This window comes from Pholcus phalangioides, unplaced genomic scaffold, assembly GCF_987345545.1.
Source record: "Pholcus phalangioides strain wild (caught in Gottingen) unplaced genomic scaffold, Ppha-v1.0 ptg000014l_1, whole genome shotgun sequence".
Taxonomy (NCBI): domain Eukaryota; kingdom Metazoa; phylum Arthropoda; class Arachnida; order Araneae; family Pholcidae; genus Pholcus; species Pholcus phalangioides.
The window spans coordinates 10907406-10915575 of NW_028301607.1; the positions used below are offsets into that span (position 1 = coordinate 10907406).

The 8170-nt window shown below is 43.5% G+C and overlaps 1 protein-coding gene across 1 annotated transcript in view; it reads right to left on the reverse strand.

The window, feature by feature from the left end:
• Window positions 1–1996, reverse strand: part of LOC149078129 (uncharacterized) — a 61811-nt gene extending 59815 nt beyond the window's left edge. Inside the window, exon 1 of the mRNA XM_089241715.1 lies at window positions 1731–1996. The gene's annotated coding sequence lies outside the window, so the exon portion shown is untranslated. The remainder of the gene's footprint in view (window positions 1–1730) is intronic.
• Between the last annotated feature and the right edge of the window lie 6174 nt (window positions 1997–8170).

The window sequence follows — 8170 nt, forward strand, 5'->3', positions numbered from 1 at the left end:
TTTAATATGGGAGAGGAGTTATCAAGTACCGGAAAAGTCTTAAAATGCATTATTTAGGCCAGTTTCTCTTAAGAAAAAATACTTGGCTCCAGTGAGATTTGACTGGCATCTGAATATATACTCTATTTGTCAAGCGCAATCTAGAGCATATGTGAGCACAGAAACTACCAAGAGAGTACACAAGTACGTGAGTAACTGAAAGAGTGACTTGTGGACAAACAAAGCACATATGTCTAGCGTCCCAAAACTCAGTTTTTTTTTTATACTTGAGACACAGCCCACATGTCCTCCCTGTGAATAATAGTGTTGAGGTATTATTGAGGCAAATATTCATACTCGTCCAGGGTCCGAATACATGAGGAACAGTGCCCCCTCACCCACAGTGCTCATGGTTCCTCCCTTGTATGCTGATAGGACTCCAGTCCAGAGGCCTGAGACGAGTCTTGTTATACATATTTTTCGTCTTAAATATATTATTTGGAGAGCTCGACTCGGAGGAGGACATAGTACCTCGTGAGTCATGCGTGATTGGTATGACAGTAAGTATTTGCATAAGGGGAGACGTTATCCTTGTCTATCTACACTGTTATAAGCTGGGGCAACAACGATGGTAGAGTTATATAAACAAATGTGTATACTTTGAATAACCAGGATGGGGGACACTGCACTGTCTGCTGCAGGATGTGGAGACCCACAGGCATTTTTGGCCCCCCCCCCATCTGTTTCTTGCATGTGCAAACGTGACACGTGCCCATGACTCACAAATTTTAAATGCCCCGATATTTGCTGCCTTTCGCGAACATGGGCCCACACCTTTGCCTCAAAGGCCAAAGTAAGGCAGGGTTGTGACAACAGGGGACAACTGCCCTGTGTGGTAAACAAAAACAGCATAATAAAATCATCAAATTTTACAAACCCCCCCCCCATAAAATTCATAATTATGGCCCTGTATAATGGGGCCCCCTTAAAATACACAATTGCCTAGGGGTCTCTCTGAACTTACAAGAAACAGGCCGACAGGGTTCAATGCAGAGACCAGAGATGAATCTCGTGGGGAATATAAATATATATTTTTGACATTATAAATCTATTATTTGGGGGGGGGGAGATCCCAGCGAATGAGCCTGGCCACTGATCTTGCCCTCCCCCTACTGTACGACTGGCAGGGCCGTCTTAAGAGCATCATGGGCCCCCGGGCCAAGTGATTTTTCTGAGGCCTTACTTGACAAGTTTTCGAATATTTCAACCGGTTCTAATTTTTCTCAGGCCCCTTTTCCCTTTAGGCTCCCGGGCCGGGGCCCTAATGGGCCCATGCGTTAAGACGGCACTGGGCAGGGCTAAGTGCCCCAGCTGACCGAGTATCTAGTTGCGGCAAGGGCTCCAGACTAGGGGGTTCCAACAGACAAAATCACTGTTCTTTCACGCTATGAATTTGAGGGGCCCCCCCACGTGGAAAGTCTGGCCTGTGGGGGGCCCACCGAAGACTATCTCAGCGTATTGGCGGCACAGGCCTGGCTCCGTAGAGAATGTAGTATCTAGTGAGTAATGCAATCAGTATGATGGGTCCAGCGACAGTCAACAAGTGTTTGCGTGAAAGGAGGCGGTATTGTTGTGTGTGTGAGGGGGGGGGGCCCGAGTCATTCATGTTTTGTTATCAGCTGGGCCCAACAATGTAGGAATCACACACAAACAAATGTACATTGTTGAGGAGAGAAAGAGACTGTACATACCTTATCTCGAGAATTTTCCCGGAATTCTTCCTGGAAGAGATTTTCGAGTCGAATTCCATCTCGTTCCCGAAATTAAATTTTCCAGAAAAAAAACAATCGTTTTTCCCGACACCAAAATTTGAATTAAAAAAAAAAACGCACGTTTTTCTTTTGAAAAAAGTGCAACCCTGTGTTGTTGGTGGTCGCAAATACTCTGGGTCCACGGGAAGGTGCTCACTCACTCACCATCAGTCAGTTGTGCGTGCGTGAAGATTTTTAATGGCATTGTACGTCACGCGCGCGCTTAATGAAGGGTTACTGCCGTTTTGCGCGAGGAAAATAACATTTTTGCGCGATTATTGGGAGACGCCAAACCGTCACCAAGAAAAGCGCCAAATTATCTTGAGTAGGGAGAATGGAAAGAAATATCCGAAATATGGAAAGAAATAAATATAAATAGAGGAAGAGAAATACTATACAGAGCACAGCGGTTTTCAACTTGTGCTCCACGGAGCACCCCCGCCCACCAGTGCCGTCTTAAGGCATGGGCCCACCCGGGCCTCCAGAACCAGAATAAAAATTTTAAGGGGATGCCTGGCCCTTATGCGGGCCATATATTCCCCATACAGGCTGGGGGCCCGTCGCGTCCCCCTGATGAAGGAAAAAAGACAAGGGAGTAATGTTTGTGTAAATATGTATGTGAGTGTACGAGAGGGGAAAGGTTGGGAGAAATTCCTCTTTTGAAAAAGTTAATTTATGGTTCACTGGTTTTCAATTAAAATTAAATTTAGACGATGTAAAATGCCACCACTTCCTTACGATGTTAGTATTATTATGATTAAGCTTCGCATGTGAAGAAGCCCGGTCGGGCAACGCTTTGATGTTGGCCTGGACGTCTGGGATTGGATCAGACGCCTTCGTGATTCCGTATTGGCTGGAATCTGAAAAGATACATGTTATGCACAAAATAAAATTATTAGTGGCAAGAAGTGGGAAAAAAAGAGATAGTGTTAATACGATTATTTTTCAAAGTCGAGAAAAGATAGAAAAATGATGAAGAGAAAGTTTAAAATCACGATTTTTTTTTTTTTTTTTTCCACAAAATTTTTTCAAAGTTTTTTTTTGAAGATGATTTTTTTTTTTTTTTTTTTTTTTTTTTTTTTTGATAGAAAAAAGAAGTGGAAGGGAAAAAGAGAAGAAAAGCATACTTTCCGATTAAATACTGAAGAAGGTTTTTTCGATTTTTTGGTGAGGCTTAGGTTTCGGAGATGATACTCCCGGCCTCGTAGAGAAATTTTTCGAAGACCGCACGCCGTTCTTTTTTTGGAGTTGAATTTGAGAATGTCCTCAAAGCAAAGTTTCGCGTATTCAAACATATACAAAGTTGAATTTGGACATTCGTTTTCGGCCCGGGTGCGGTCGCCGGTTTTTTTGGCTTTTAATGCAGCCGATGATGCCGGGCCTCCACCCGGGCCTCTTTCCACCCGGGCCTCAAGATAAGAGGGGCCTTACAAGACAGACATCTGGTTGAAATTTTCAAGAATTGGCCTGGTAGGGCCTCAAGAAAGGCACTTGGGCCGGGGCCCATGATGCTCTTCAGACGGCCCTGCGTGCCACTCGAGGAAAATAATATGAATCAATAAATTCTATAAATAATTTTGAAAAAATGGGATCTACGGGGTTCCGCCATAGAAATTATACACTAGAAAGGGCTCCGTAAGTCAAAAAAACATTGTTATGCGTAGCAAGGTGGCTCAAACTTTTAAGAGTGCGGGTTGGGCCACTTCATTGGTTTGGAAACGTGTCGCGGCCAACTTAAGCCATTGCCTCGTGTATCTAAAAAAAATCTGTGAATATGAGGACTGTGCTGCTTGCCACTTGAGTGATCTGGAATTGTGCCCCAGGTCACTTAAGTGAATAAACAAGAAAAAGGAGCCACGGTCGCTTAAGTGATCCATACATGTTTCGTTTTTTTTTTTTTTTGGTTTTTTTTTTGGACATATTTACGGATCACTTGTGCCCAGGGTCGCTTAAATCAGTGGTTCTCAACCTTTGTAAGGACGCGGCCCGGTAAATCTCGTTTGTGTAAGTGAAAGGCTCGGCGATACACACAACCATACGCGGAGATAGACTTGGAAGTCTGAGGGGGCATGATGATGATGATGTAAATTCATATATACATTAGATCAGTCGACTCCACGTTTGACTCCTCCTTTCGTTTGACGCCCCCCCCCCCCGTATCTCCGTCCATGCACACAACTAACGAGAATTTAATGGGGAAAATTAAACTGCGAATCACTCTCGCGGCCCGGTGTGACTAGTGTCAGGGCCGCGGCCCCGGCGGTTGAGAAACACTGGCTTAAATGATGTGGAACTGTGTCACAGGTCACTTAAATGATTCTTAAATGAGCCACCGGTCCCTCAAGTGATGTAGAACAACTACCGGCCACTTAAGTGATTATTAAATGTGTCTAGGCCGCTTAAGTGACCTGGAACTGAACCACCGGCCACTTAAGTGATCAGTAAATGTGCCACATGCCGCTTTATTGAGCTGGAACTGTTACGCAGGTCAACTTAAGTGATCTGTAAATGTGCAGCGGGCCATTCAAGTGATATGTAAATCTGCCACAGGCTGCTTCAGTGATCTTGAACTGCTCCGCATGTTACTTAAGTGGTCTTGAAATGCGGCGCGGGTTGACTTAAGCGAATCGGAAATATTTCGTGGGCCGATTAAGTGATCTGAAACTGGCATTCACCGTTAACGGCAGCAATTGTGGATATGACCGGTGTGTTCAATCTAACAATGATTTAGTTCATTTTAATATAAAATTAGGTTTGTGGTCACGGGTGGCCATATTTGACCCGCGGGTTGAGCATATGTGATATACAGTGCTTTTTTACTTCACAGTAAAACCTCAATATAACGATACTCCGCGGAATAAGAAAAAAAATATCGTTGTAGAGAGATTATCGTTACATCGAGAGGCGGCAGTTGAGTAACCTAGATCAGGGGATTCCAACGTAGTTTCTCGCAGGATGTTTGATAGTTATGAGGCTGTTCCGCGAAAACCCTTGATGATAATAAGGCCGGTTTCATGGAACTCAAATTTTTGAACCTTTAACCAGAAAAAAGTGTCCCTACTGCCGTCTCAACAGCATTATAGCCAGAGGGCTTCCCTTCGTCACTACCTCTTAATATACAGATTTATAGTCATTAATCACATCGGGCCAGATCTTACTCAGTGGAAGCCCCTATTCAGCGAGAGGTGGTCCCGTATGCTTTCCCCCCCCCCAGAAGGGTGTGGGGACTATCAGGGTTCTAACCAGGGGCCAGAGATGATTTTCATCATCTTGTGTTTTTAACACTATAAATGCGAAACGAGGGGGAGGAGAGGAAGGGTGAAGAATCTGACCCGGGGGGGGGGTGGTGAACCCCAACAAAAATCTCAGTCTAGTGGCCCTACTACTGGGTGTCGGACCCATTGGTCTGCATGCCTTGTCAGGCATTCTCACGATCAGAAGAAATCATCACCAGAAGGGGAAAAAGCAACCCGTACAAAGAACTAACTCTGACTGAAACTAAAATAATCATGATGCTAATCATTTTGAATCATTGGTTGTTCATCTGAGTTGTCGTTGAACATTTGCGTATGATATCAAACATCTCTCCTCAAAATGGTTTGAGTGAGCACTATAATCCCAAGGGCGTAGCGAGGGGAGGAGGACTTGGGTGTCTGGACCCCCCTACCCCCAAAAAAATGTGAGAAAATGACCGAAAAATGGGAAAAAGATGGCTAAATCTATTGTTCTATCACTTTGCCCCCCCCCCCGAAATGAAAGTGGTCCCCCCCCCGAACGAAATTTCTGGCTACGCCCCTGTATAATCCCCTTCAAGGGTAGGGCTGTCAGGGCTCTAGCACGAAGGCTTGGAAAAAATCTCATTTTTTATCATTATTTATTTATTTCCCTTACACTTTAAATTCAATATAGATGAGGCCCCACCCCAAAGATCTGTCTAGAAAGCCCGGCTGCACGGGAGGGGGACGTCCAAACCAAACATGGTCCCTGCTCTGTCCCTTGCATGATGAGCACTGAGATGTTCGCGGGGAAATGACAAAAAAATATTCCAACATGATATGTGCCCTCTAACCTTTTTTTTTCCAGATTCTTTTCTTTCAAACACACAGACCCGTTTCTCTGAGCTATGTACACGGAGAGAGGCATTCTCAGTCATTCTCAGACTCTAAACATCCATATTCTGTAATCTTATTTGCCATGAGAAAATGGTACCTTTCCTTAGGCTGGGATGCGTAATTACAATCCCTACTTTCTTAGTAGCACAGGAAGCATTAGCACGCCGGTGATTGGTTACTGCGAGCAAAAAAGCTAGCAATACGTCACGGGAGGCGGACTTTTCGGTGAAACTCAATTTCAAAGTTCGTTAACGAAAAATGAAAGCAATTTTTATCGAATCAGTAAATGATAGCTGGGCGCTCGCTTCGCGGGCCGTTATTATTGTCTCATCGATGCAAGTGAACCGCATTTGATCAGATCAGAAACAAAAATGGAAACATTTTTTAGTAAATGACAGCAAAGATGGGTTTCAGACCGAATGGAACACACAACCTGAAGTACGTGAGCCTCGTACTGTAACCATTGCTCCAACGGTGGATGTCGTATACAAGCACAAGTAAATGTATCTGTCGTTAAACGTCGCTAGCAAAAGTTTCACCATGAATGACGTAATGGTTCATCACTCATTTCGGCCGATCACGATGCGCTAAATTTCTACCATGTAGCTAGAAATGTAGGGATTGCTTATAAGCGGCCGGGTTTTTACACTATAAAAGTTTGATAAACTCCCTTTTATAATATTTGAAAAATCCAACCAATAAAACTAATGGGTGACATTGGAGTAAATGCAACCGATCATTTTACTGATGGAATTTTTAAAATTTTATAAAATAACTTTTAGAAAACTTTTTTATTGTAATCCTGGCCTTAGTGACTTTTATCCACAGCCAATAATAAACGGGTAAAAATATAAAATTTATAAGTAAAAATACGCCTTCTATAAAATATTGAAAATAAGTATGCAGTATATATACGCACAGTATTATATTTAATATCGGAAACACCATTTACAACTAGAACTCCTGCTGTCACCTATCGAGTAAAATATATAACTGTTGGGATTCCTCGACTGAAATTGATGACCGTTTTCTGATCGATGTGCCGTATAGAAAAAGTCAATACAGTATGATATTAATAAATATTTTATGAGTAATATATTAGTTAAATTGTGATGTTTGCTTGAAAATTTTAACAGTTGCTGTTTGTGTGCGGTAAATTACCATCAGTACATTGCGCAGCTTTTTTTCTAATTATAATCGAAAAAGATATAGGCCATTTATTCTCTTAGTGATCAAAATTAGTGGGATTCCGAGAAGTAGGGAAGAAATGGTTGTCAATTTCAATCTTAATTCACAGTTTTATGTTTTACACTAGACCCAAAAAAGCTGGTTCACCTGCCTAATATCGTGCAGGGCCCCCGCGAGCCCGCAGAAGTGCCGCAACACGACGTGGCATGGACTCTACTAATGTCTGAAGTAGTGCTGGAGATAATTGATACCATGAATCCTGCAGGGCTGTCCATAAATCCGCAGGAGTAAGAGGGGGTGGACCCCACACGTCTAGAAAACACGTCCGCTAAAAATTAATCCTGCTGAAATTGTCCAAGTCCGTCGGAATGCACAATGGACATGAATGGGTGCAGGTGATCAGACAGGATGCTTACGTACCTGTCACCTGTCAGAGTCGTATCTAGACGTATCAGGGGTCCCATATCACGCCAACTGCACACGCCCCATACCATCACAGAGCCTCCACCAGCTTGAACAGTCCCCTGTTGACATGTAGGGTCCATGGATTCATGAGGTTGTCTCCATACCCGTACACGTCCATCAGCTCGAAACAATTGGAACCGAGACTCGTCAGACCAAGCAACGTGTTTCCAGTCCTCAACAGTCAAATGTCGGCGTTGTCGGGCCCAGGCGAGGCGTAAAGCTTTGTGTCGTGCAGTCATCAAGGGTACACGAGTGGGCCTGCGGCTCCGAAAGCCCATATCGATGATGTTTCGTTGAATGGTTCGCACGCTGACACTTGTTGAGGGCCCAGCATTGAAATCTGCAGCAATTTGCGGAAGGGTAATAAAAGGCACCATTTTTCCACGGCAAATATAGTTTTACATGAGAGGTTTTCTTTCTTTCTTTTTTTGGTGAGCAGAAAAAGATTCAGTTACATTGTTTAAGGTAGTATATTCTTTTGTCCCTCCGCACAGATATCGAAATTCTGTGCGCAGAGAAACACCAGGTCTGTGCAAGTGAAATAAAAGCGACCCCGAAGGAGTACCATCGAAATAAAAAATGTTTAATGCAGATCAGAACAATTTTTCAAGCATG